The sequence below is a fragment of the Hyperoodon ampullatus genome (assembly GCF_949752795.1).
Source record: "Hyperoodon ampullatus genome assembly, chromosome: 4".
In the NCBI taxonomy this organism is placed as follows: domain Eukaryota; kingdom Metazoa; phylum Chordata; class Mammalia; order Artiodactyla; family Ziphiidae; genus Hyperoodon; species Hyperoodon ampullatus.
In genome coordinates, this window is record NC_136917.1 from 175532236 (window position 1) to 175538683 (window position 6448).

The following is a 6448-nucleotide window of genomic DNA, read 5'->3' on the forward strand; positions in this document are numbered from 1 at the left end:
CTACAGCTGCCATGTCACGTCCACAGGGATGGCCTGGGACACTTGAAATGGCCGGTGGCTTTTATAGCCCTCTCTGTTCCCACATGGATTCGAGGTGACAAACAGATACACACGAGATACAGTTTAAAGATTGGGGCAGAAGATGACAGAGGCCAACTGTGTGGAACACAGTTTGATTTTGGTCTTTATTTCTGTTTCAAATATGACCTAATTCCCTTAAGTTTAAAAAAATCAGCGAACGTAAAGCCACATTCACAAAAGTGTCATTTATCTACCAATGATGTCACCAAAAAATGCACCCATGGTGAATTAATGACCAGCAGGCCTCAGAGAGGCTCCGAAATGGCCTGTCCCCCGTAGGGTGGTCTTTCAGGCACACTGCCTGGCCCCCTCCTGCCTGGCTGCACCCCGCGGTGGCAGGCTCTGGCTGATCTCAGCGGTCACAGTGCCGGGATGCTTGATGGGATGACAAGCGTTGTTCTTTAACCTGACAACCACCCGGCACTCTAGAATTTTGAGGAAGCTGGGCACCCGCTGCCTCTGGCCAGCGTGGATTTAAGCCCAGGAGGCCTGGCTCTGGAGCGCCTGCCGCCGGCGCTGCATGCTGGAATGGCTGGTTGAAGAGTGGACGGAGGGATGGGTGTGAGAAGCAGGCTGAGTGCACCGGCTGCGTGCTGTCTCAGACCTTCTCCAGGAGCAGGCTGGCCGCGGCGTGGGAACACTCTGGGGCTCAGACTGTCCATCTGTGGGCAGCGCCCAGGGCACCCAGTGTGGGAGGCGGAGCCACCGGCGTCTGAAGTCCCTTGAGGCTTGAGGATCACAGGCTCCAAAGCACCACGTGACCCCCAGGCTATGGGAGGCGCCCTGGGGAGGCTCAGGGCCAGGGTCACCCCAGGTCCCCCTCGCTCCAGCGGGCTGAGAGGCCAGCCCAGGAAACCTGACCTCCCAAGGGACCGAGGGGCTGGAGGAGCCCAAGGGATCCAATCACCGTGCTGGGCCAGGCGGTGGGTCAGGTGGCCCAAGTTTCCGTGTTTGCACATCCAAAGTGGGGCAGGTCCTGTTGCAGGGAGGGGCCCACAGCTGAGGGCCGACCCGGAGACCTGGGAGCAGCATGGCCAGGGTGGACTGCAGTTTCCGGAGGGGGAGGCCAAACAGGTCCACCGGGGGGGTTCTGAGCACCCTGACCCTGGGGTCCCCCGAGACTGATTCTAGAGCCAAGACAGGCCCAGCTGAGGCTGACCAGACCCTGCCGCTGAGTGAACCCAGGTAGGGGGCAGGGCCATCTCCCATTGCACTGGTCGCAGAGCAGCAAGCAGATGGGCCCCACATCCAGGCACGGGGTCCCCCACACCCCCAACCCACAGCTCGCTGGCCAGACCCTCATCACCTAAACCAGCAAAAGCAAGGGGGCGGGGCTGTAGAGATGGGCTCAGAGCCCCGGCACCTGTTGGAGTCCTTCCAGAGAGGCAGGTACCTGGGCAAAGCCGGGCTTCCCCAGCAGGGCAGAGTGACGGGAGGGGACGGCCATGGAGACGGAGGGCAAAGAGGCCGCCCCCACTGCCACAACGTGCCCCTCCTCTGTGGTCTCCCCACCCCTGGATTTGGCCCCCATCAAGCCCCGCTCAGTGACAACGCCAGCAGCCTCAGGGCCAGCCCAGCATCCCTTGGACCAGCCCTGGCATCTCCCCCAACACACCTGGGCCACAGTCCTCCTCTGTGCGCCCGGCTCCCTTCCTTTCTCTCCCTCCCTGTTCTCATCTAAACTCCTCAAGGGCGGTTACACTACCCTCCCATAGCACACGATTCAAGGCAGAGATGTGGAACTTAAGCCAAACAGCCATGAGGGTCAACAGAGCAAACAACAGCCATTTTGACACTTTCCACAAGAAAAGAAGAACGAAAATTAACATTTACTGAGTGCCAATTGCACTATAAGGGGGAGTTCCAGGCATTTATTCTTGCATCCGTCATCCCTCCACCTACCATCCATCTACCATCTATCCCTCCATCCATCCACCATCCATCATCCATCATCCATCCATCCATCTATCCACCATCCACCCATCCATCATCCATCATCCATCCATCCATCCATTATCCATCATCCATCCATCCATCATCCATCATCCATCATCCATCCATCATCCATCCACCCATCCATAATCCATCATCCATCATCCATCATCCATCATCCACCCATCCACCATCTATCATCCATCATCCATCATCCATCCATCCATCTATCCACCATCCACCCATCCATCATCCATCATCCATCCATCCATCCATTATCCATCATCCATCCATCCATCATCCATCATCCATCATCCATCATCCATCATCCATCCATCATCCATCATCCATCATCCATCCATCCATCATCCATCATCCATCATCCATCATCCATCATCCATCCATCATCCATCATCCATCATCCATCCACCCATCCATAATCCATCATCCATCATCCATCATCCACCCATCCACCATCTAACATCCATCATCCATCATCCATCCATTATCCATCATCCATCCATCCATCATCCATCATCCATCCATCCATCATCCATCATCCATCATCCATCCATCCACCCATCTATAATCCATCATCCATCATCCATCATCCATCATCCACCCATCCACCATCTATCATCCATCATCCATCATCCATCCATCCACCATCCACCATCCATCATCCATCATCCATCCATCCATCCATCCACTATCCATCCATCCATCATCCATCATCCATCATCCATCATCCATCCATCCATCATCCATCCATCCATCATCCATCATCCATCCATCCATCATCCATCATCCATCCATCCACCATCCACCATCCATCATCCATCATCCACCATCCATCAATCATCCATCATCCATCATCCATCATCCATCATCCATCATCCATCCATCCATCCATCATCCATCATCCATTCATCCATCATCCATCATCCATCATCCATCATCCATCCATCCATCCATCCATCATCCATCATCCATCATCCATCCATCCATCATCCATCATCCATCATCCATCCATCCATCATCCATCATCCATCCATCCATCATCCATCCATCCATCATCCATCATCCATCCATCCATCATCCATCATCCATCCATCCATCATCCATCATCCATCCATCCATCATCCATCATCCATCATCCATCATCCATCATCCATCCATCCATCATCCATCCATCCATCATCCATCATCCATCATCCATCCATCATCCATCATCCATCCATCCATCATCCATCCATCCACCATCCACCATCCATCATCCATCATCCATCATCCACCATCCATCATCCATCATCCATCATCCATCATCCATCATCCATCATCCACCCATCCACTACCCATCCACCCACCGTCCACCATCCATCCTTTCATCCTTCATCCCTCGCTCCATCCATCCACCCATCATCCATCCACCGCTTCACCCCACCATCCATCATCCCTGCATCTGCTCAGCCCTCCATTCATCCACTATCCATCCACTCATCATTCCACATTAGTTTCTGACTGTCAGAGGCACTGCACACCATCCTGGGTGCTGGAGCAAAGCAGGAAATAATACAGAAGCGTCTATGGGGAGAACCAAGGGCCACAGGCAGCTGCGTCGTGCAAGAGGGGTGTGGTGGGCTGGTGGGTACCATCCAGTGGGCACTGGGATGGTTCAGAGCCTAAGGAGGATATTCTAAAAGTCGGGAGGGTGAAACCAAAAGAAAACCAACTCCCCCGTGGGTTGTCATACGGACACTGGGGGGCACCTGCTGTGGCCCTGCATGTAAGGGGTCCACCTCTGCTTACCCAGAAAGGCTGGGGCACCCCTTCTTGGCACAGTGAGGACCCTCCAGCCAGGAATCATCTTTCAGAGGCAGGGGGCGGCTCTCCTGACCCTCCTGAGGCCCCCGTCAACCCCTCAGTCTTCAGCGTGAATCACTTCCAGTTGGCGTCAGAGCCCAGCACACACCCAGAACTCTCCATCACACCCCCACCTCAGCCTCACCCCTAACCCCCTCACTGCACCCCTCCCTTGGGCTCCTGATGGCCAGCCACAGGGGGCTGGGCTGGGCAGCTGGGACAGAAAGCGGCCCCTGTGCTCCAGGGCCCAAGAGAGTGTCCCAGACTCCAGGGCTGGGGTGGGGGTGGCCGCTGTGGGTCTCTGCGCTCCCTGCTGAGGGGAAGGGAGTTCTGAGGCTGGATGGGCCGCTCAGCAGATGCCCCTGACCGGGGCTGGGGACGCCAAACCCCCCCAGGTAGGGGCTTTGTGTCCTGCCGCCAGCAGGGCCCCCAACACACCCAACCCTGAACCCGTCCCCCTCCAGGAAATGTCTCAGAGGTGCTAACGGGGGCCCAGCCTTCCACTGAATCACAGGCAGCAGTGGGCCCAGTGGGTGCTCCCTCTTCTGCAGACAAGGTGGGCGTGGCCCTCGCAGCCTGGAGCCCTAAAGGAAGCCTGTCTCCATCTGAAACCAAACCCGGGAGGCGTGAGGGAGTGACCGTGACGCGTCCACCTTGGGGAAGCGGGTCTTCCTCACAGCAGCACACTCGACAGCTTGGGACACGCAAAGCCCGGCTCTGAGACCAAGCATCACACGACACTCTCTACAGCGTTAGGACACACCAGGCGGCCTGCCATCTCACCTGGTCCTGACGGCCTGTCAGGTGACCGAGGACCCCATTCACTGGAAGCTCGCTGAGCCATGCGGTTAATTCCCAGGACCTGAGTCACCTAACCCTCGAGCCAGCCCTGCAGGGGAGGCACCACTGTTATCCCCACCTCGTAAGCCGGGAAGCCAAGGCTCTGAGAGCGCACGAGCTCCTTAGCTGCAGCCCAGAACTACGCCTGTCACCTCCCCGCACGCATCGCCGTCCGCTGGCTCATCTGGCCGTGGCGCCAGGCTGCAGGTGCGCCCAGAACTGCTCCCGGCTCTCCTCCTGCAGGGCCAGCGGGCCGGCCAGGCACATCCCTGTCATGGTGACACCGAGGAAAAAACCAGCTTGGCCAACCCAGCACCACAGGGGCGGGAAGCCCCCCGCTGTGAGGGGCCGTCATCCAAAAACTCCCAGGGGGCCCGTGACAGAACGGGATGGAAATCAGTCACTCCGGCCACAGAGAGGGCAGGACAGTGGGGGGCCCAGCCCAGACTGGCCGCCTGGCTCTGCCTGGAGCACCAGGGCGCCTCGGCCCGCAGTTCCAGGCAGCCCCAGAGGAGCCCCTCCTGGCGTCCTGTCCAGAGGAAACGGGAGCAACCCCTTGCGGCCTGAGGAGGGAGGCGCGTGCCCCTGCGGGGGCCGCACTGCGCGGTCCCTTACCAGTGTCCGGGGCTGGGCCCCCTGCCAGGCCCAGGAAGGCCATGCCCCCTCAGGCCCTTGCAGGGCTGCAGAACCAGAGCCTCGGGCTGGAGCAGGGCCCAGCGGGCGCCTTCCTTCCCCCACTCACACGGGGGCTGCGCGTGACCCGCCTGGCAGGGGCCTCGGTCCTGGATGCGGAGACCCTGCCTTGAGCCGGTGGAGGGCCTGGCACGTGAGGCCTGGACGTCACGCCTGTGCCCCCAGCCCCTCCTGGCGGTCGCCGCCTGCCCCATTCACTTGATTTTTTTTTAACTTGCAGACTTTATTTTTTAGAGCAGTTTTAGGATTACAGACAAGTTAGTCGGAAAGGACAGACGGCTGCGGCTCCCCACCAGGATTTCGGAGCGTCATCCGTCAGGTTATGACGAGCCAACCTTGACACGTTATCGGCGCGGCTGTTATAATGTAATCTTCACTCCTTTGTGAACTTGCCTGAGCGTTCAGGACAGCAGGAGCGGCTCCCAGATCTGGGCTCAGAAGGCAGGACTGAGGGGCTGCTGTGGGGACGGGGTGGTGGGAGGGCCCGAGGCCTCGCTGCCCGCCCCCTGGGCCTGGGCCCCAGCGTGCAGGGGGCGCAATAGAAAGACAGCCAAGGAGCAGAGAAAACGTCCACTTCAGGGGACCCAGCAGCAGAGCAGGAGGGCCGGGTGCCCCGTCCTCTCCCCGCCCTCACGGGAGGACCGCGCGTCCCACAGAGGTGGGTCGGTCCGCTCTGAGCCCGGGGAAGCTCCGCCTTCAGCCGGGTGTGAGAGAGCATGGAGCATCGGGCTTGTGTCCATGGAGGGAGGGCGTCGGGCCTGTTAAATAAAAGGGTCACTCGCAGGTGAGGTCCTCTGACGACTGGGCTCTGTTCCCGACGACACAGGTGGGTGGGTCCCCCCGTGTGGAGCTCGGGCCGAGCCAGGGCGGGGCGGGTGTCCGGTCAAGCCGCCGCCTCCGCAGGGTCAGCCCCCTGCAGTAGGGAGCTGCGGGGGGCTGCCCGCGACGGCCCAGCTCCCGCCGGGCGCCTGACCCACGCCCAGAGCCCCGGCTGCGTGGCCTCCTTGCTGCCACCACGGGTGGAGCAGCTCAGGGCTTG